This window comes from Chenopodium quinoa, unplaced genomic scaffold (assembly GCF_001683475.1).
Source record: "Chenopodium quinoa cultivar QQ74 unplaced genomic scaffold, ASM168347v1, whole genome shotgun sequence".
NCBI classification, from domain to species: Eukaryota; Viridiplantae; Streptophyta; class Magnoliopsida; order Caryophyllales; family Amaranthaceae; genus Chenopodium; species Chenopodium quinoa.
The window spans coordinates 5506384-5530690 of NW_018742390.1; the positions used below are offsets into that span (position 1 = coordinate 5506384).

At 35.5% G+C, this 24307-nt stretch overlaps 1 long non-coding RNA gene across 1 annotated transcript; it reads right to left on the reverse strand.

The window, feature by feature from the left end:
• Window positions 1-8784: 8784 nt before the first annotated feature.
• Window positions 8785-10503, reverse strand: LOC110700293. The gene is made up of 2 exons (XR_002507184.1): window positions 10154-10503; window positions 8785-9269 (listed from the first exon to the last, which is right to left on the reverse strand). It is a non-coding gene; the product is annotated as an uncharacterized LOC110700293 (long non-coding RNA).
• Between the last annotated feature and the right edge of the window lie 13804 nt (window positions 10504-24307).

Consider the following 24307-nt stretch of genomic DNA (forward strand, 5'->3'; position numbering starts at 1 on the left):
AATCTATTTTTCTTATTTAAAATTGTTTAGATATGATTAATTAATTCATGTAAAATTGGTTTTATATGAATTGGGAATTATTTTAAATGAAAAGCCCTAAATTAATTAAAATGGAGATTTTGATTAATTTTTCTGAAATCATACATAAAAGAGTTTGTGTTTAATTATAATTAGATCACCAATATTAATTTTGCAAAAGTTGTGAAATTAATTTAACTCAAACAAAAAAAAAATTAAATTGGTTGAGAGAAGCAGCCACGGCTGGGTGGCAGAACCACCTAATGGTGGGCCACGGTGGCTGCTCTAGTGGTCGAAAATGGGGGAGGGGCGGCGGGGGAGTCGGTGTTGGGCAAGAGCAGATCTGAACCTGCAACTGTTGCACGGTTTCAGCTCTGCTCGAGCTGGTTGGCATGCTGGCCTGCTGCCAGGTGCCAAGCCAGCGCTGCTGTGGCTGGGCGGCTGCCTGGCTGCGGCGGCCAACTGCTGCGGTGGCTGGGCTCCGGCCTGGCTGCTGCAGCGGCTGTGACGTGGCTAGGCAGCAAGCTCAGTCACGCAGCCCCTGTTTCAGCTAAAAAAAATAAAAAATTTGATAAAGATAAATAAAAAAAAATCTGATTTATTTATTTTGGATAATACTGAAAAACTGATTTTAAGGGGATATTTAGCAATTCCAATTAAGGTTGTTTTGAATTGATTATAAGATAATTACATAATTTGATTTTTTACTCTAATTAAAATTAGTTGGTTAGCTTATTTTTAGGATAAAATCTTTTAAGTAGTTAGGATTCCAGTTTATCAAATATGATTTATATTCTAGGATTTCCTAATTAATTGATTTATCCACTTACCATAATTAAGAATATTTGATATTTTGATTATTGGTAAGTATAATATGTGATTATCCATAATTTGATTTTTTAATCAAATTAAAATTAGATGGTTAACTAATGATTAGGATGGAAGTTTAAATTGGTTAAGATAATCCTGGAATATAAATGTGATTTATTTTCTTAGATTATATATTTATTTGATTTCATCTCATTCCTAATTTAAATATATGATATTTTAATTATGGGAATGAATAATATGGAGATATTATCTAATCGTGCCCTAAAATATGTGATATTTTGAAATATACGTTGCCTTAATTAAGAATATCTGATATTTTAGTTTAGGCAAAGTATGCTATGTGATTTATTATGTGGCAATTGTATGTTATATATGATATATTATTATTGCTATAAATGACTAGTATGACCCAAAGTTTAAGTTAGAAAATACGATCTGCGTATCGTTGTGTATTTTTGTAATTTAAATACGATCTGCGTATCGTTAAGTATTTTTGTAATTTATTTTAATTATGAATTAGTTTAATTATTTAAATACTTAATTAATCCAAAGAAGAGCCCAAGATGAGAAGGCCCATGATGAAAATGGATGGAGATCCATGAAGAGTTCAAGGAGGTGCCTAATCAAGCTTAGTTCTTAGGATTAGGGGCCATACTAGCTCATATTTAATTTTATTCATTTTATTATTATTCTTAAAATGTTTATAAGGTTATTGAATGTTGTTATCAAATGCGCTAGAGTTCACTAGTTTATAACAACATAATAAACTTAAGTCCCACAAATATTGAGGCTCGCTTTTCCAAATATAAAGTACTTATTAAACCCTTGATTAATAGTAATGGGTCATGCCTCCGCAGGGTATTATTATTAATCTTGGGAGGTAAGGTGAAATTGCGAATTTTGCACACTTAATTTGGTCATCCTCAACAAAATCATCAAAAGCGTTTTGGATTTTGAAGCATGGGGATAAATGAACATATGATGTTATCTATCCAACCAAGAATTACAAGAAGTTGTAATTAGTAAAGGAGTTTACTTACCTTGAAAATGTAACCTTAAGGAAGGGCCTCCGTGCGCTTAATGCTACATAGGGATAGGATCTTGGAATCACGTTATTCATGAAGGGACACAAAATGAATATAGTGTAAAGTAGCTAAAATGATTTCAAAGGATGTTTGAATCATAAACTACTTCGATAAACATAGTTGAACTTTGTAATTATTTGCAAATATTATGTCTTTATTGATTAATTTTCGTGTTATGAATATCTCCTTGATTGAAAGAAATATTGAGAAACGTTCTCAAAACTAAAAGAGTATCCGTAAACCATTATCCATGCTTTGCTAAAAGGGTTTTAAAGGCTAAAAGGAGTGTTAAAACCTATTTAATAATGTCACATGTCTAATGATAGCTTCCAAGAACTCAAAAAGTTTGAATAATTGAATGGCTCCACCATTGACTCATTTTGAAAACGTTTCAAGTGATTAGACTCGATGGAGAGGTACAAGACCTCTAAAGACAACATGAGTGCGACTCACATGAAGAACCCAGTATTTTTCTTTGATCAATATGATTGAACATGGAGAATGACTTGGATTTTCATACTGTCAAATGTTGAATAATTTAAGTGACATCATTCATCACTTATTGCATGCGGTGTTAAATACAAGATTAAACTCCGACATGAATTGTGTTGAATGGTTTTGGCAAAATTACGTAAGATGCTTAAAGTAGTTGAGCATAGTATCATTTTGAGCTTGAAAGAAATGTTGTAAATGGTTCAAATGAGAAAGGGTTAAGAAGGATGGGGACTACAATAAAAGCCAAAGGATAAAGAAAAGACAAATAAGTTGTCAATTCTTAATCACAATGCTACTAAATTGTCAAGTGCTATTATGAATAGCAAATGTTTAAATTGAGGACTGGCTCCAAGAGATTGAAAACTACCCCATAAAGTACAGTTAGAAGGTAAAGAATGGAAATGTTCCACATCAAGTAGTTATAGAAATTGATTTAGCAAAAATCTACTTATTTGACATGTGATGTCAAGATTAACTATCTTGTTGAAGAATGAGGTTGAGTTAAAGAGTTGAAACTTGGATAAGGGAAAAGTAAATCTACAATGTGAGAAAAAAATGTTGTTTTACATGTATGACTTTACATTTCACTTAACTCTATATAATTTAGCATCGACATAAATAATCGTTATTATATTCTTGCTATAATCAAAACATCATTCCATTGTAGTTACCACTGAATGTCAAAGATTCAAAGCATCAAACAAATATTATTTTGTGCATAGTTGAATCAAGGGATGTTTTGAAATGCTAAATAGGTTAAAGAGTTCTAAATGTTAGATATAGATGAACCAATTCTATGTATGAATCACTTCTAGAAATGTCTATTTGATCAAAATACGAAAAGAATTGCATACGGAAGCTCCGAAGGGATGGACTTCTAACATCATAAGATTATGAATCCATTGATGCATGCAAATCTTATTGTAGTTTGATGATTGAAAAGTTTATGTTTTGGAGAAAAGGTGACGTGAACCCATGGTTGAATACATAACGATGTAATTAAGAAACCTAAGGTTCATAGGCTAGAGATGAACATGGACACTTCTTTTGAATATGATCACACATGCTTACATGAAGCATGAATCTGAAAATTTTGAAGGAGTTCAATAAGGTTCAAAATAAGAATAAAATAAGACTTGGCAAAAATTGCGATATAATCGTAACAGTTTACTTTTGAGTCAAATTGTTGACTTGGAAAGAATTCAAAAGTATTTATGATGTGATCGTAGTGATGAGCATTTGAGCCAAGAACTTGATGATCATCCCAAGGATTGTAAAATTAGTTTACAACCTACTCCACTAAAAGAAAATGTTTTTCAAATGGAGGAATTAAACTATATAAGATATAGCATAATTCATGATGAACTGTACCTATCTTCCAAATAATAGTTCTAAGGATACACTTTTAAAATGAGTTTTTTACACTAATTAGGATTGCGTCAAATCACAATGCAGATAAGACATCATATAAGATATGGATGAGAGAAGTTCTTATTTTGTTTTTCTACAAATTTAAGAATAAGAAACTTGTATTAAATTGTTTAATGCAATGTTGAATTCTAAAGCTTAGTACAAGGGTACTACAACCACGAAATGTTTTGAGGACAAATTGTTTGTTGCTCTAAATTGGTGCCTTTTTGAAAAAAGGTGTCATTTCTAAAAGGCAAGTGGGAGTAATTCTCAAAAAGGTCGAGAAGAGCAACATACCCTATGCTAATTTGCCCTTTTTCATAAGACAAGTGGGAGTATAAGTCTCGAAGGTTTTCGAGATAAGGCAAGTGGGAGTATAAGTCTCGAAGGTGTTCGAGAGAACTAACAATTGAGCATGATTCACACCATGTTAAAAACAACAACACGTGGTCTCATTAATGTAATGGGATACGTAACCATGTGTCAAGGGCCACATTCAATGTATACCCTTCTTATGTTGTTCTTCATTGAAAATAAGTTTTCAATTGTTGCACATAAACCCACAAAGTCTAGTAAATCTAAGCCACAGAAATAAGTTCGATGGTTAAGAAATTCTAAAATATTGATTTTTGAATGTAAGATTTGACGAGTCACAAAATAGCTTAGTACAATGAAAATCTGAAAGGTTTCCATGTCTGAAAAATTGAGTGTGAGACACTTGGTTGATTTGCATGAATTGGGAGAGAACAATTGAATGCAAAGATTAGACAAGGATGGAAAAATGTTTTCCAAGCATTGATTAGTCACTAAAGGATTTATCGAATTCATAGTATTGACTATGGTGAAATCTTTCGTTGCTAATATTGCTTATATCTATTCAGACTCTTCTAGTGATTTCAACTCTATGTGATATGGTTGATGGAGTTCAAAACACTTTCCTGAAATTGTTCATGAAAGGGAATGTGTATGTGATACACACATTAACGTTTTGAAGAACCAGGAAGTCCTAGAAATGCATGTAAGTTTCATAAGTCCATTAGTGGATTGAAATAAGCATCATGGAGCAAAACCTTCGATTTACTAAGTTAATCAAATTGGTTGATAGTCTTATAAATGAAGAAGCTTGTACATACAAGAAGTTTAGTGGGAGCTATGTAGTCTTCTTGGTTTTGTATGTAGATGACATACTTCTTACAAGATACGATGTTTCCATACTTGAATAGATCAAGTAATGGCTAATGAATTGTTATTGTATGAAAGACCTTGAAGGTTTAAATGAGTACATCTTGGGAATCAAGATTTATTGAGATTGGTCTTGGAAGAGGATTGAAATTGATTGAGAAACTTATATAGATGAGGTTCTCTCTACGTTCACGCATGAAAACACCAAAGGAGGTTTCACTCCCATGTGGCATAGCACATTGCTTATCAAGACTCAGTGCAAAGCAAAGACTGATGAGATTTAGAGAATGAGTGACATTCCTTGTGCAATTGCAAAGGATTCGTCATAAGACTCAGTGCAAAGCAAAGACTAATGAGATTCAGAGAGTGAGTGACATTCCTTGTGCAATTGCAAAGGATTCGTCATAAAGGCTATGCATTATACTCATTAGATGCATGTATGCAATTTTTAAATCGAATTTTGATATGTGATATTGGAAATTATAGAATTAAGAGTTCCCTGAAGTACTTGGAGAAGAACAAAAGGCAACGTCTAAGTATATGGAGATAAACTATCATAAAAGAAAAGGTCGCAAAGTTCATATGGATGAGAATGTCTCAAAATCTGTTAACTAAACTATTTCAGAAGCCTAAATATGAAAGTCATATTAGGTTCAATAGAAATTGAACATATTAGATAGCTTTGATTGTGTATTGGACACAATTGCAAAACTATCAATTGTGTTCTCCCTATGTTTATCAATGTGAAACAAAGTTTCATACTTATTTAATCATGGTTTAGTATTAAATAAAATGTCCAAAATATTTTATGAATTTCAATGGGTTTGTCAAATGTGTGATTTGATGAATGAAACCCCATAAGTGAACTAATTCATGGAATATTTAAGTTCCTAATCCAAGTCGTTAAACTGGACATAAACGACTTATTGAAGAGGATTAGCATATAAGATTGATTGATAGCGCAGTTTCATGGGCTATGGGAACATAGAGATGTTCAGTCAATTATATGCATTTGTATGGTTGATACAGATTGAACTGACCTACTTAGAAGTTTTGAAAAACTTCGCAAATTATATTAGTGGATTCCTTAGACATGAGTGGAACACTACTCAATTCAATGATTAGTGTAACCTTGATGTTGTCAAACTTCATGCCGTAAAAGGGGACTATAATGGCGACACTCGGGTTGCGCTAAAATTTGAGTGGGAGTTTTGGTTGCCACAAGATTGAATAGGTCCTCCTATGTTAGATAGGATGGGTGTCTTGGCCTATTGAAGAGTAAGGATTGGAAATGCATGGCCGTGCTCAAATGGATTACTAGATAATCATTTGTTTAGCAATTCGAACTCGGATTTCAAGAAATAATTTGAACACTAGTATGGATGACATAGAGATGTAATCATACTATCAAATTGGACACTAAGAGACTTAAGGAATTTGAAGATTGCACGCTTGTCTCAGACAAGAGGGAGATTGAAGGAAATCTGTCCTCGACTCTTGTGCAATTACTAATATAATATGGATCGTATTATGGAGATAATAAATTCGTTTAGTTGGGTCGTCTTTACGTCTTGCTAGAGATCAATATTAATCATTGGGTTAAACGAATGCCAACTAAATGGATCCTATGAGGTCACATGTTACAGTGTTAGGTCGAACATGAATACCGAGTCCAAAAGTTGGGCTTAGTGAATGACTGACCATAAGGAGTAAGATAAGAATAAGTCTTGCCCTAATTAGATAATATGATTATATATAATAAAGGGCTTGGGGAAAAATAGAACAGACGTTCATCTCTCAAAAGAAACAAAGTAATATTTTTCCCTTCCTCTCTCTCTACAACCGGTTAGAAGTTCTCCATAGAAGAGGAGATTAATCTCTCCCGTCCAACTAGCATTGGTGGAGGTTCGATCTACACTTGTGGACCAATATTAGAGGAGCAACAACTGGGGCTCTAATCTCCGCAAGAAGGTAGAAGAAAGCTTGGGAATTCACGTATCAAAGGTTAATTCTAAACTATTATGTGATCCTTTATTTGTATATGCATGAGATCCTGTTTAGGTGCGTATGAATGAGATTCATGAAATTCCGCTTAGAGTACCTAAAACCCTACATATTATTGCTAGAACATTAAGAAAATAATGATGATAAGATCAAATTGCTATTGTGATAATCATGGGGTTATGAGCATACAATTATTAAAGAAGCAAAATTAGACTTTGTATCATCAATTTCTTAACTGCGAGGGATATGAAGAAACAAGAGGTGGGTTTCGTCTCTTTTGGCGAGCAAATCATGTTTGTAATTTTACTGTTCGTAAAAAAATAGGTTTTGATGCAAATTTTTAAATATTTTACCAAACATAAAAATATCATTTTACCCACAATAAATTTTAGAATAAATTACTTTCCTTTTAAAAAATTTGCTTCAAATTATATAATCTTAAAATAAAAGTTAAGACTAAAACATTCTTACTGGTTAAAATAGAGATTAAAACTTAATCAAGCTTTTAATATAGATTAGAGTATAATAAATCATGTTTTAAAATCTCCGGTATTACATCCTTACACCCTTATAAAGAGTTTCGTCCTCAAAACTTGGCAATTCATAACTTAGAATCACTATAACCAATATTACCTCATAAATCAAATTATAACATTACTTATGAATTAAATCCTCTAACTTAAATCTAATAACAAGTATGATACTCAAACCTCAAATCAAGTTCATATCCCAAAGTTCTTAACCTCAAATCATATTCATATCCCAAAGATGGACTTCCATGTCCCACTAATCATTTTCCAAGTCCCAAAAATTATAACCTCAAATTAATTTCATTTCTCAAAGATACTCTTCAATAACCTAAAAATCAACTTCCGTATCCCAAAGATTATACTCTTGCAGTGCAAGTCTACGACCCGCACTTTCGGCAGAGTTTTGCTCTAATACCAAACTGTAACGCCTCGACTTTTAATCGACGTCATCGGACCGTACTTAACTCGTCATTCGCAGCGGAATTAATTAACCACAGATAAACCATTCTTTACTCTTCATACAAAGCGAAATCAAATATATATAGATAATCTCATAACCACCTATGGGTTATGGGCCCACAAATGAACATACTCCTTAAGGAGAATATTCAATAAAAAATACAACTCCAATCTTCCTTACTGTAATAAAATAATAATCAATCTATCTCAGCTCTCGATGTTCGATAATAAATAAACCTTGATTCCATAATCCCTAAACTAAGTAAACTCCTTTAATGATTTACTTTTGATTAACTTCAGCTCCGTCATTATTATCCCCATAGTTATCCATAAAAATAGAAAACAAACAAAACACAGGAAATTCCAAAAATGAGTGGAAAACTCAGTAACATTACTCTAGCCTATAAAAGCAGTTTTTCTTTCAAAATCATTTAAGTATATATCATACATACAAAGTTGTTCAGAAATAATCTACATCATTATTTTTTTAAAAGCTGTGTCGGCAAGGATCATTCCCTTTACGTAAGATCATAGGTAATTACAGGTTTTGGACATAACATAACTTTCATTCGTGTGGGAATGTTTCCCCCTTTTATTAACATACTTTCCTCCACCTGTAACTCGCCTATTTTCCACGTTCAGTTCACTTTCCAATGCCGACAAAAGTTACATCTATTGTATCATATTAAATAATTTCAGAACAACTGTGTACTTCATAAAAATTAATAGCATATTGGCACATTTCATAATCATTCATTCGTAACACTTAATTGAATAAAATAATCATTATCATTAAACTTAACAGGGACATTAGCAAAACAGATCACATACACATAATTTATAATTAACAAAATAACTAGAAAAACCTGTCGTTCATAGCATTCTTATCAACTTGTATGATGGTAAGACATCTATATAAACTATCGTACATATCAACATATTATATTACTCATCAATAGAGTATCCTTGTGAGTTCTCATAAGTCCTTTAATATAATTCAGGAATTCGTAATCTTTTTGGTGGAAATGCTAGTCGTTGGACAGTATGACATGGCGGAACGTCTTCCGCGATGGGCCGGTGCCCATAACATAGAGCAGGTGCTCGACATAGTTGGGTTGGTGCCCCATGGGTACATGCATTGCATGACCGAAACATAACATATACTGCTAGACGGGCCAGGTCTTTCACTTTCATTTATTAAGTTATTTATCTTATAATAAGTTATTCGTTGATTATTAACATACTTTCGGGAGACCTACAAATCAATTGAACATTGTATATATAAAATCATTAATACAAATCATAATGCTAAAATACATCAATAAACATGTTTATCATATCATAAGTCATTAAAAATATATACAATGCATGGATATAAAAGGTCATGTAATGTCATGTCATTTGTACATAACACACTTTTAAATCGTATCATGTCAAGCATATCATACAGACATACACACGTGCATTCACAATAAACAGACATAATTGACACACATATGAGACTAAACATAGTTGCTAGACATATATAATAGTTACATATACATGACTAGACACAATTGCTAGACATAATGATTACCTCATTTGATCATACTTAATCATCATCTCACTTATTTTTCCATATTTATCATCTGAACTCTCAACCTCCATTATTAATTCCTCATTACCATGACTCATTCCATCATACCAAATAATAATAAATATTCATTAGTAACCTCTCAATTCAAAACCTTTGATAAAACAAGTATAAACCTATTTTCAAAGAATAAAACAAGTATTAGCTTCTTTAGAGTAGAATAAGCACTACTTTTAAAATAGATGCTACTACTATTCATACTAGTAAAAAAATAGAGTTTAAAATTATAAATAATTCAATTACTTAGTATGAAAACAACACAAATAGTCAAATACTTATTTTATTAGAAATGGGTTTATATTTTAGTTCGTGATTACATATATGATACTATGATCATATAAAAAGCAAATACTACTATGATTCATCATCAGTAAGAAAATCAAGTTTAAAACAAAGCTAGTAATACATAATCATTAAATAAGAAAAACAAGAGTTGCATGCTTTCCAAACATAAAAGTCAACTTATACCCATAATTAAGAGCAAATAAAAGATGTAATAAGCTCACTTTGGTTTCACGTGTACAGAGTAGTCTCAAAGACCATTCTTAGTTTCACCAAGCATGCCATGAATGGAGGAAGGAGAAGAGTACGTGGCTGCGGTGCGTGAGCTTGGTGGCAAGGAAAGAGATGACCACAACCATTTCAAGCAAAGGGAAGAACTCTGATAGCCGCGGTAGTTATGCATGTACGGTGATACGTTAACTATATATGGAGTATTATTATTCCAGGAACTTGAAAGAAATTAAGGGTACGAATCATAAGAAGTTTGCTAAAGTGATAAGTTTGAGTATTAGACGACAACCAATTAAAAGGGAGCAAAATGTGACTTTGAGTCATCAATTCTTAGCCGTTAAGGAGTGAGATAAGCTCGATATTGAGCTAAGCATAATCAAATCAACTTTGATTGGTTAGCCTAAATTAAGAAACAAGTAAAAAGAACAAGCAAAATTGACTTTGGTCTTCATAATTTAACCATGAAGAATAAAGGGGTGTAGGGAAGCGGTGGGTTTTGTCTTCTTATTCCGTTGTGGAGTATTATTGCTAGAACATTAAGAAAATAATGATGATAAAATCAAATTGCTATTGTGATAATCATGGGGTTATGAGCAACCAATTATTAAAGAAGGAAAATTAGACTTTGTATCATCAATTTCTTAACCGCGAGGTATATGAAGAAACAAGAGGTGGGTTTCGTCTCTTTTGGCGAGCAGAGCATGTTTGTAATTTTACTGTCTGTAAAAATATAGTTTTTGATGCAAAACTTTAAATATTTTACCAAACATAAAAATATCATTTTACCCGCATTAAATTTTAGAATAAATTATTTTTCTTAAAAAAAATTTGCTTCCAGAATAATATAATCTTAAAATAATAGTTAAGACTACAACATTCTTACTGGTTAAAAAAGAGATTAAAACTTAATCAAACTTATAATATAGATTAGAGTATAATAAATCATGTTTTAAAATCTCGGGTATTACAACTTGTATGTGAAATGGTGTTTTGGTTGTTCATGTTATTTCTTTGCACTTGAAATGATGATATATTGGTTGTAGGTCTTGTAAAATATGTCATGATGTGCCGATCTATTGTTTTTGTGCAATTTCAAAACATGCTCTATTTTGTGTATATACTATATTGTCATGGAGAACATAGTATCTTGCAATTTAGGAGAACTGTAGTATTAGTTCGTCATGGAGAAACTAATTACTAGAAATAATTATATTATTTCGCTAATTTTTAGCCTTGTGGTAAAAATTTTACGTATAACAGAAAATGCAACTTGAGGTAGCCGTTAAGCCGTTTTTGAATAAATAACTAAATAACCTAGGAAATGATGCTAAGTATTTAGATTATTTTTTTTAATGTAATAGCATGCCTAGACAACGGGATCACGACATTTCTACTCATGGCCGGCATCGAGCTTTTTGAGAGGACACTCCCACAGTTCCCGAGGGAATAGACGACGACGCCTTGGAGACTGAGCCTCATCCTTCTACGGGTAGGGGTTGGTGGACTCCACCTGTGTGGAAACCAGATGAGTTGGTTTTCTGTCGTGAGAACCATATTTCTCACCGTCCACTCACCGACGTAGTTGACAGTATGCTTCGCCATCATGGATCAGGAGCTGGAGATTTGATTCCCTAGCTGTACAGGATTATCATGGGGATCCTGTCACTAAGGCCTTATGGGAGTTTTCCGTTTTAGGAGATTTTTATTCAGCAACCGTAGGATTTCGCAGCCCCCAAGGTTGTGGTTCGACGACTGTTTGAGCATTGTTAGAGTATTTTTGGGGTACTAGCAAAACTTTCAACTTTGCTTGGGGGAAGATGACAGTGACCTCTCTTGATTTCAGCATGATCAGTGGTATACGCTTCACCGAGCGGGCTGTACGACAGATTCCTCACCTTACTTGGGGGGCGGCTGAGGTAGCAGATTTGTTAGGTCCTGTCGTTCAGCATATAAGGACTGACCGGTGCCTCGCGGTGGTCCTAGGAGTGGGCGATCAGAGTTGGCTTCTGTTCTTGTCCATGACACATGAGCAGCGAGTGCGGATCTTTATCTTGATTCTCATTTTAAATACTCTTTTTCACGACAGGAGTTTACATGCCCTCGTTTGCTACCTATGGCCTTTGGTCAGGATCGACGAGATAGGATCCTATAGTTGGGCTAGTGTTGGATATGCTGATATACTCTCGTCGCTACTTCATGGCTGCAGGCAGCTGAATAACCAGGCCCCTGTTGCTGTCTACGGTTTATGGAGGGTCGTATAGGTGACGATCATTCTTCTTCTTATCTTGTTTTAACAATTAAAATCATGTGATTTAGATTACTTCTTTGCAGCTGTGGTTCTATGAGAAATTTCCGGGATTGGCCCCTCGACAGCGTCGCACAGTGGTCCATGATTTCCCTGTTGGAGCCATCTGGCATGACCGAGGCGAGTCACGAGTGGAGTCCGTATCTACACTGCGAGGGCTGCTGCGTCGAGGCACCTCTTCTGTTGGCGTAAGAATCGATTTCACAACATATTATTCACTACTTTGATGTTATTTTTCGGCATTCATTGCAATTTTTTTATGGTTTCCAGGTTGCTGTAGAGATCTAGTATCGGCTTTGGGCAGGGATGACCGATCTCCGAGGCCTTGGAGATTTCGGCGTACGTTACTATTTTCTTTAGAAAAGCATACTTTGTTTGGAATCTTGAAGAGCATGTGGTTCGTAAGCACAACGCTGACCGCTTTGTGGTGCCTTTACCTCCAAAAGAGTCGATGCTAGACTCACGTTTTCTTGGGGAGTTGCTGGACAGTGGGGAGCGCTATACATTTCCTTGGCATGAGCTCGTGCATATGCAGGGTGATTATTTAAAGGACTTGCTTCCTTTCTTGGCTCCTCCGCCCCGTCTTCCCAAGGTGCGATTTTCTTTGCGAATTTTGTTGCTAGTCTCTGTTTAAATCGTCGAATAACCTCAATATTCGATCATGTTTCCAGACGACTGTAAGCCGTATGGGGAAGGTTGAGGTCCCGCCTTAATCTGTCCGTTACCGGGGCTAATCAGTATTGTTGAGGATCATATTGCTAACGCACCGAAGGGCTTTAGACAGGCGCAGGAGTCTGTGCCTGATGAGTTTGAGCCGGTAAGCTTTTTGACACATTATTCATCCCTGTTAATATTGCTTGTTACTAATTTTTTTATTTTCAGCCTACGCACTAGGGCATGATGGGATTTATGAAGTTGGTTATAGCTTTGATGTACTTTGTCATCAAGCTACGACATGATACGAGTTGTGGGAGTGGTTCAGTTGATGTTCTCGAGATATATTCACCTATTTTCACATATTTACCATTAGTTCTATCTTGCACTATTGACATCTTTTCATTTTGTGTCTTTCGGGAGCGACGGAGGTCTCGCTCGCGCTTGAGGCATAGAGACTTTGACGAGGGGGAGCCTAGTCACCTAAGACGATCTCTTGAGGTTCGTCGACATTCTCAGTGTTAGTGGCAGCAGCCCTCGACATCTCAGCTACTTCAAGGGTTTCAGACTCAGCCGTAGCCTTACCCTTCTCAGCCATTTAAGGAGGCTTTGTGGCAGCAGCCTCAATATTCTCAGTCATTCCAGCACTTTCAGGCTCAGTGGCAGCGCCCTTCATCTTCTCAGCCATTCCAGTCTTCACAGCCTGATTTTAGGCCAGTCATTACCCTCGTGGACAGGGTTTATACTTAGTTCCATTGTCTGGGACGCAACCTCCACCGGTGCAGGTCTGATTTTCAGTTCCATTGTCTAGGATGATGCCTCCTCTGATGCTTCCTACCTCTTTGAGTCAGCCTACACCGCTTACCAACTGAACATGTCTTGCTTTGAGATTGTCTTCCACTGGAGATATGGGGACTAGTAGGGAAACTACTCCTCGTACCCGGTTGATGGATGGACTCTTAGATCCGCCGTTCCCGTATTCGCAGGCTCGAGATGACACTAATCCTAGCTCTTTTGGTTCTGGAGTGTTTTGACCGAGGGCTTTTATTATGTACTTTGATTTATGACACTTGACACTATTTATGTATCGTGACTCGCTTTGTATAATTTATTCACACTTTATGCATTTGAAATTATTAGTGTGCGTATTAGTGTGTGTTTGAGACTCATAGTGTGTGATTGTGTAGTTATTAATGACGCAAAAAAAATGTTATTTTCGTAAGTGGAGGATACCGACCTTCCCCAAAAAAAAGAAAATAAAAAAAAATGGGACTAGTTTTACAACTTCCCCAAAATAAAATAAAGATAAAAATAAAGTTAAAAATGGGATAAATTTTGCAACTTCGCCAAAAGAAATAAAAATAAAATGGGACAAGTTTTCTAACTTCCGTAAAAGAAAAAGAAAATAAAAATGTGACAAGGTCTACAACTTCCACAAAAAGATAAAAATAAAACAATAAATGTAAAAAAAAAAATAAAATAAAGGGAGAATCTTATTAGGAATAAAACTCTCGAAAAACTAGATTGGAAGATAGGAAGTGAAGGGAAAACAATAAAAATCCGGATAAAAATATAAAAACGTGTGAGTGTCGTGATACGACAGGGTATACCGTGTCACAGCAAAAGTTTTCGTGTCACGACACATTTTCCCTTGACACGGTGGGATTTCCCGTGTTACGGTGTGCGTATGCTGCAGCGGTGTACTTTGCGCGTATAAAAGGATATATTTTTCATGTTTTTGAGCGTTATTTCTATAAAATATGACTAGTTTATTCGTGATATGCATAATTACGGAACATAAAATAATTAGAATTTCATATTTCAATAATAATGTCTTAGAATTTTGATAATACATTGCGTGAATGGTCTTATTCTTTGACTAATGCAGATAAAAGAGACCTAGAATTGTTCATGTCAGAGGTTTATTAGCCTTAAGGCATGTAGAAATTGAACATGATTTTCTGAGGGCAACCTTAGATTATTAGAGTCCTAAAACTCATTGTTTCAAGTTTGATTGTAATGAAATTCGTCTTCCGGCGGAGGAATTTGGTGCTATCTTTGGCTTTCCTGCTAAAAATCTCATTGAAATTCCCACTCTACGTGAATATTATTACCAAGATTTTGAACGTCAATTGAATATGACAGATCCTGATTTAAATAAAATTGTTTGTGGAAATGAAGTAGATCTAGAAAAGCTTGCAAATTTGTATTTCAATCGTCTTGTCTTTGATTCTTATCATGTATACCGTAGAAGGGCTTATATTTTTTGCATGTTAAGCAAGATTTTATTTGAAAACGGTAGAGTAGAATATGCTTGTTTAGCGTCTGTGCTTGAACTCGTTGAATCAGGAAAATCCCCTAGTCCTACTTGTCTTGGAGAAACTTTGCGTGGCCTTGACGAAGCAAAATCTGACCGGAAATCCATCAGGAATGGCTCTCTAGTACTGTTGCTCGCAAAAACGCGCTTTGATCAGCCCCCGTGACACGTAGCAGGCACCATGTCACGGTATATGGTTGCCGCGACACGGTGCATTTTGCCGTGTCACGGTGCTTTTCAGCACTTTTTTTTCGACAGATTTTTTTTATGCAGATTTGGTTGATGAAGCGTTTAGATATTTTTGAAGCCCCCGACGACACTGAAAAATATGGTCCCAATGATCTAGTCCGTAGGAAAAAAGAATTACTCTGCAAATATGTCATATGATGATTGGAAGGAGTTCTTTGCAAAGAGAGAATTTTCCATTCGGTGGGTGGTGCCTTGGTCGAGGCTTACTAGGATGGTTAGGACGAATGATAATCCGTATTGTCGCGCTCCGAGTATTTCAAACTTGACTTTTTATTTTCCTTCCCGATTGATGCGACAATAAGGGCTTGAATAAGTAGTTCCATGCTATAATGACAGTCCTCATGAAGTATCATTGCATGAAAGTAATGCTCACGACTACGAGATTTATTGGATTGGAAGGCCTTTGTGGATCGTTTTTGTGAGTAACCAAGCTCCTCATCCCTTGCCTAGTGCATACAAGGCATGGTTGAATCCTCGAAGTTGAAGGGATCGAGTCGGATCACGCAACTTTGATATGAAGGGACGTCTTGGGAGTAAGAAGGTGCCTCCTAAAGATCGTCTAGGTTTGAGAACACAAGGAATTGAGTTTAAGACTCCTATAATGCCAAAAAGAATAATTATGTGAAAGGAAAGGGTAAAGAAAAGATGGGTTATAGGGAGAAGCAACTTAAGAATTATAAGAAAGGTGAAAGGGGTGAAAGTTAAACTAGAGGTGTGACGGTTCGGGCTACAAAAGACACACTAATAGTGAAGGCCGACCTAGTGGAAAAGAAGGATGAAGCTTCAAAAGTGAAGAAGGATTAGACCAATATTGCTTTGCTTATATGATTTAAATTTTAATTTTTAAATAAGGCGAATGATGCCAATAATTGTAGTCACATTTATTTCAATAATAATATCATGTTTATTTTTGCCTTAAATAAAAATTATAATGACTTTTTTTTTTGTCCGAGTCAAGAAGTCGGATGCAATGGAAGAATCAAACAAAGCAATTGAATAATAAAAAAAAGATCCTAGAAAACCGTCGTGTCACGGCAAATATTTTCGTGTCACGGTAATTTTTACCGCGTCACGGTACTGCTGCGGTGCAGATTTTTTTTCCCAAATTTTGTCGTGACGCGGCAATTATTGCCATTGTGCGGGGAATATTACCGTGGAGCGGCGTATTCTGTCGTGACACGGTGGCCTCCTGCTGCATGTTTTCTGCCAAAATTTTTTCGTGTCATGTATTTTTTGTCGTGTCGCGTTGTTTTTTTGACGTGACACGACGGCTGTTTCTTTGCAATTTTATTCCATATATGTTGTGAGTATGTTGGTGGAGGAAGGATGCTTATTTTTTAAAGTGGTTGGGCCCCCTTAAAAGGAATCGGGCCAAACATAGCTCTAACAGGTCATGAACCCATGCAATTAGGCATAAAATTTCTTGAGTTGATCCAAATTGGTTATATTATGGAAACCATTGCCGTCTATGTCTACCAATTGTGCCGCTCCTCCAGACAAAATGGATTTAACAATGTATGGACCTGACCCGTTTGGTCTAAATATTCCCCTTGGATCTGACACATTACATTTTTGCAAAGTGCCTTAAGCAAAAAGTCGCCTTCCTTGATATTCCTCTTCTTGACTTTTTTAATGAAATGTCGTGCCATACGCTGTTGGTAGGTTTGGACATGATGCAAAGCTGCCAAGTCTTTTTCGTCAAGTAAGACTATTTAATCATATCTCGCTCTTATCCAGTCAACTTCATCTAATTGACTTTCAAATGGGAGTCGTAGTGAAGGGATTTTGAGCTCTATTAGTTGTACAGCTTCAACTCCATAGACCAAAGACATAGCGGTAGCCCCCGTTGATGTACGAACAGAAGTTCGATAACCCCAAAGGGCGAAATGTAGCTTACTTGGCCAATCCTTGTAATATTCCGTCATCTTTTCGATGTTAGTTTTCACATTCTCATTGGCCGATTCAACCGCACAATTTGTTTGTGGTATGTAGGGTGATGATCTGTGATGCTTGATATGATATTTCTTTAATAATTCTGCGCACTCATCTTGGAAATGCGTTCCATTATCATTGATCATTTCCTGAGGTACCCCATAGCGGCATATGATATTCTTCTCAATGAATTGAGCTACATGTTTTGTTGTGAGCTTAGCATATGAGGCAGCTTCGACCCATTTGGTGAAGTAGTCTATTGTTACAAGGATGAATTCATGTCCCCCTTGCCTTGGTGGCATTATCTTTCCAATGATGTCGATACCCCAAGTAGAGAAAGGTCATGGAGAAGTATATGTGTAGAGAAGTGAAGGTGGAACGTGCTGCAAATTTGAGTAGACTTGACACTTCATACATTTCTTGACGTAATCGTGACATTCTCTATCCATGGTAGTCTAATAATAACCTTGTTGTTGAATCTTTTGGACTAAAATTTTAGCATTAATCTTTTGTAACACTTATAATCTTTTAATTGAATGCTAAAAAATGATTTATTTAATGAATGAACGAGTTTATCCGGTTTTCATATGTAATATTTTTTAAGTCATTCAATGTATATTAGTTAGCAAATTTCATCACCTCCAATATCTATTAATCTGACAGCTCCTCCTGATAGAATTTCAATTACGCGGTAGGGCCCTATCTAATTAGGTTTGAATTTCCCTCTTGGATCGGTTGGTGGACCCCTAACCTCTTTTAGTACAAAGTCACCTTTTTTATATTTCTGGGTCGTACCCTTTTGTTAAAATGTCGCGCAATGCGTTGTTGGTAGACTTGTACATGATGCAAAGCTCTCAATCGTTGTTCATCAAGCAATAACAGCTCTTCATACCTCGCTCTTACCCATTCAGCTTCTGGTAGCTTACTTTCGAGTACGATGCGTAGGAATGGTATTTCCAGTTTAACTGGTTGAACTGCGTCCATTCCAAAAACTAAGGAGTATGAAGTTACTCCTATTGATGTTCGTATGAACGTTCTATAACCCCATAGAGCGAAGTGTAGTTTATTCGGGCAGTCTTTATAATTTTCTGCCATTTTCTTAATGATGATTGCTATATTTTTATTTGCCGATTCTACAGCTCCATTCATTTGAGTTCTATATGGATATTAGTGATGATGTTTTACTTTATAACGAGTCAAGAGGGTCTCAACTTCATCTTTGAATTAAGATCCCTTATCACTAATTAGTTCGTGTAGAACTCCATATCTACAAAATATGTTTCTTTCAAGAAACTTTGTGACATGTTTAGAAGTGATATTCACATAAGAGGCGGCCTCAATCAACTTAGTAAAGTAATCGACGGCTACTAATACGTACTCGTGCCCTCCTGCTCCTGTTGGAGAAAATTTTCCAATTATGTCGATTCCCCTAGTCAAAAAAGACCAAGGGGAAGTGAGATTATATAGTTCGAATGGTGGAAAGTTAGCGAACATTTGACACTCTGGACATTTTTTAACATATTGTATACAATCATGTTCCATGGTAGACCAATAGTACCCTTGTCGTGAAATTATTTTAGCAAGCATTTTACCATTCATGTGAGATTGTTTTTAGTAGGGGTGAAAGTTCGGTTTGCGATTTGGATTATAGCCAAAACCGAATCCAATCCGAATTAATTCGGTTTCGGAAATCTCAATACGAAACCAACCGAACTAAGATTCAATCCAATCCAAACCGAATTAATTCGGCTTTTCAAATTAGAATCTAATCCAAACCGAAATTTGTTCCCTTCTTTTGCAACATTCAAATCCGAAACTCGAACTTTACCCTGAAAATTCCTAAAATCATTTGTTGTTCACTACATTCTTTGTGAGAGAGTAATATATTGAGAAAGGAGAATTGAGAATTAGGTTCTTTTTTTAAGTTTATATATGAAAGGGGAAAGTGGTTGGATGATAAGTGACTTTTATGTCACTTTTAGGGGTGTTTATTGAATACTTTTCCGGCTTATTTCAATAATTAAGCTCATTTTTATCCTTTATTTCTATTATGTTTCTTATTCTCGTCTTTTATCTTTTTATTTGAGTATTTTGTAGTTTTTAGTTTAATTTGGATTAACTTAGTTTTATTATTTCCTAGTTTCTCTCTTTTTATTTATTTTTCTTTTAGTTTCTAGTTTGTTTTCTTTATTTTATGTTATTTCATTTAATTTTATCATTTATTTAGTTTTAACATTTTATTTTACTTTATTTATCATATTTTATTTTATTTTATCTTTTGATAATCCCCTCGTGTTTGATTTTTGGTTGTAGGTGTGTTCGAGTTGACGGTCGATTTCCTTGTTCAAATCAAGTTTGAAATTCCGGGTTTGAGTCAAATGTTTCCAAGCCAAGTCATGGGCTCATGGCTGCTGCCACGCAACCCCAACTGCAAACAGCCACCACAACTACAACCACTAGCACCTCACCTCTAATACATCAACACCCAGCAACCCCTGCTCCCTCAAGCAACAGCCGCACACCACCACCTTCAGCCACCCAAACCACCAGCTCCACCACTGCTTTCCCCCAATTCACCAACACCAACAACAATAGCCGCACCTTCCACCAGCCACCAAAATCACCATCAAACGCAATCCGCTCCCACAGCAACCAATACCCCTTCACCAATTCGCACAAGCATCCCCTGCTCCTCCTTCTCACACCCACACCTCACGCAATAACAACAATACCAAACCACCTTCTACCAACCTCCACCATCAGCCACACAACTCACCTCTTCCACACACCAAACAATCACCAATAAATCACCACCACGCTGCCAGCAACAACAACAACACAGCCACCGTCACAATCAACCACCGTCAGCCACCAAAGCAATAATTGCCATCACCTATCAGCCCACCACAACCCGCAACAACAATTACCACCTCTAATCATTAAGAACCACCCAAATCACCACAAAATTACTCACCTAATAGCCACGCAACTCACAACACCCAAACTCACATCCAAGCCAATTCGCGGCCGCGCAGCCCTGCCAGAAAGCGCACAAATTGGAGTCCAAAATCGATTTGAGGCAGTAGCTTTGCGCGACTTGCTGTGCGACTTCTGTGCGGGCGCGCAATTGTGGGTCAATCACGAGCTTTTCACGTGATTTTAATGAAAATCGGACGGCCACGATTTGATGCTAGATGAGGATAGTGTTGATGAACGGTGAGGATGAGTGTTTGCTGTTGATATAGTGAATGGAAGCAGTCAAATTCGAAAGGGAGAAGATGAGGGTAGTCTGATATTTCGTGGGTTTTGGTGGGAATTGGGGGTTTTGGGGATTTCTTTGTCCCATTTTATTTTTCTTTTATTTTTTTATTTTATTGTAGTTTTGTTCTTTTTTGGTTTTTAGTTTTGTTCTTTAAATTATTTTATTTAGTTTTATTTTCTTTTGTTTTATTTTAAGCCTTGTATTATAAATACCCCTTTTGGGGTTATTTTCTAAAAAACTTTCAATTAACATTTTTTTTACATAGTTTTAGATTAGTTTAGCCTTTACTTTCTCTCTCTTAGGGTTAGTTTAGGAGTAGTGTAGAGAGACAAAACTTGGATTTCCATGGAGTTTTTGAGAGGTTGAAGAAGTAACTTTGTGGAACTTCTTCTCATCTATTCAATGAGCATTTTCTAACTTTCTCTCATCTTTATTTCTTTGCTTGATTCTTAGTTTTTGCTTTTTGTTTGTTGATTTGAGTAGATTAATTAGTTTATTTGTTTAATCTTGTTTTTATTATTATTTTACCTTGTTTTCCATGTCTTTCTTCATTATGTTTGCTTAGGTTTTGTTCTAGGGAATTGGATGAAGGTTATATTAATGAATTGAATGATTGATTCTGATTAGTATGAAATTATTTCTTGATTATTGTGTATGGATGATGCTTTTATGGATTAGAATCTTTCTAGCTAAACGTTTCTATGCTTTTAATTGTGCTTTCAATCAATTGTGCGAGAGTGAGTTGGTTGAGAGCTCTAAATTCTTCCATACCTTTGCTAGGCTAGTTGCACGAGAGTGAATTAATTTAGTAGGATAATTAACATGCTTAATTGTGCGAGAGTGAGTTAAATGTGTTGATGTTCCTAATCGAAGTCAATTTCATCTATTTGTTTGATGTTGTTTAATGCATTGATGTGATTGGATTCCACTTTCCCTAGTTTTAGTTATTTGCTCTTAGTAGTGATTAGTTTAACCTCTCTCTATCTCACGACTTTCCCTAGTAGTCTAGTTGGCACAAATTAATACACTTAGTCCTTTTGGGTTTGACCCTTTACTTGCCAATAACTAGTTTAGTGTAAGTTTAGGCATTATAAATTTCTAATTTGGTTAGGGTTAGTAGCTTAACGACCTATCTTATCCCTATCATTGGATACTTTGAAAAAGAAAATGGGCTTAAAGTATTGGGTCGAAATTCGATTTGTAATTCGATTTCGGTTTTTTAAACCCCAAACCGAATCCAATCTGTAATCCATATTTTTTAATTTTTCCAATGCGATCCTATCCGAATTCAAAAGAAATCCAAACCGAATTACTAATTCGGTTCGGATTTCATTTTGGTTCGGTTTTAATCCGAATTACTTTCACCCCTAGTTCTTAGCGCTCGTTGGTCTTTCAATGAAGTATTTTAGGATATGTTCCATGGGTAATATGTTTGAGGATATGATCATACCAAGGATTGTCTCCTTCAATGTCATTTATTTCCTCCATTGTGTTGCAATATGCTGGTTCTTCTCTTTTATTAACGCATAATGGCATCATATTTAAGTGATTTGGAATGTTGATCATTGAGGCTAATTTTGCTAGCGCATCGCCAAATTGATTATCATACCTTGGGAGTTATTTAAAATCAATATGTTCAAAATGTTCGATGAGTTGCTCTAGGTGTGCTTGGTATAATATCATTGTGGAGTTCTCTATTTTCCATTTCTTTAGTATATGATTTATAATCAAACTATAATCTCCATATACCTCTAATTTTTGCACACATATGCTAGCTGCTGCTTCTAATCCAATAATGCACGCTTTACATTCCACGACATTATTAGTAACCTCAAAGTCTAGTTTGACAGAGATTGGAGTATGTGCTCCCTTTGGAATTATGAATAACACTCCCGCACCACATCCTTTTTGATTGAATGCACCGTCAAAGAACATTACCCATTTGTCATCTTGTGTCATGAGAATCTCTTTGTCCAGAAGATGAGTAGTTTCTGCATGACTTGTTTGAATAGGATGTTGGGCCAGAAAATCAGAAATTAATTTTTCTTTTATTGATTTTTCACGAATATATTTTAGTTCAAATTCGACCAACATCACCAACCACTTGGATATTCTTCCTTGTATAGGTGGTTGTTCAAACAAATACTTTATCGGATTTTGTTGAGAAATCACATGAGTAGTGTGTGGTAGCATGTAATGTCGTAGTTTTTTAGTTTCCCACACTAATGCTAAACTTGTTTTTTCCAAGCTGCTATATTTTGTTTCATATTGAATGAATTTTTTTACTTATGTACTATATTGCACGATCGACATTTTTTACCTCTTGTGAAAGCATGACACCTGTTGCCGTGTCTATAACCGTGATGTATAGCCTAAGAGGTAGTTTGGGTACTGGTGGTGCTAAAGTTGGTGGACTTTTGAGATAAGCTTTGATTTTCTCAAAGGCCTTTTGGCATTGATCGTCCCATTCATGTTTTGCTTCTTTTTCAATTTTTTAAATATTGGCTCACAAGTCATAGTCAATTTGTTGATAAACCGACTAATGTATTGTAGTTTTCTAAGAAACACCCTAATTTCTTTTTTTGTTTGAGGGGAAGGCATATCAATGATTGCCTTTATTTTAGAGGGATCGATCTTCATACCACGTGTGCTTACTACGTATCCAAGTAACTTACCACAAGTTACTCCGAAGGTGCATTTTTGTGGATTCAATTGCATTTTATATTCTTTTATGCGATTGAAAATTTTGCATAAAGCTTTTATGTTTTCCATTCTATCTTTGAACTTTACAATCATATCATCCACATACAATTCTATTTCTTTATGCATCATATCATGCAAGAGAGTCATAGCCGTTCTTTGGTACGTAGCTCCTGCATTTTTTAAACCAATTAGCATGATTGTGTAGCAATATGTACCCCAAGGGATGATATAGCATGTCTTTTCTTCATCTTCTTTTGACAAAAGGATTTGGTTGTAACCTGCGTATCCATCAATAAAGGATAAAATCGCATGTTAAGTCGTTATATCTACCAATATATCAATATGAGGTAGAGGAAAGTCGTCTTTAGGGCTAGCCTTGTTAAGGTCACTAAAGTCGACACACATGCAAACTCGTCCATCCTTTTTAGGGACTGGGACGATATTCGCTACCCATTCTGCGTAATTACATACGCGAATGAAACCTGCGTCTAATTGCTTTTGTATTTATTCTTTTTTTTCAAAACGACATCAGGTTTTATTCGTCGAAGTTTTTGTATTACTGGTTTAGAGGTAGGGTTCAAGGGAATGGTATGTTCCGTAGTTTCCCTATCTATTCCAGGCATGTCCTTCAATGACCAAGCGAACACATCTTCGAATTCTTTGAGCGTCGATATAAGAATCGATCACTCATCCGGATTTAAAGTTAAGCTAATTTTGAATTCTCT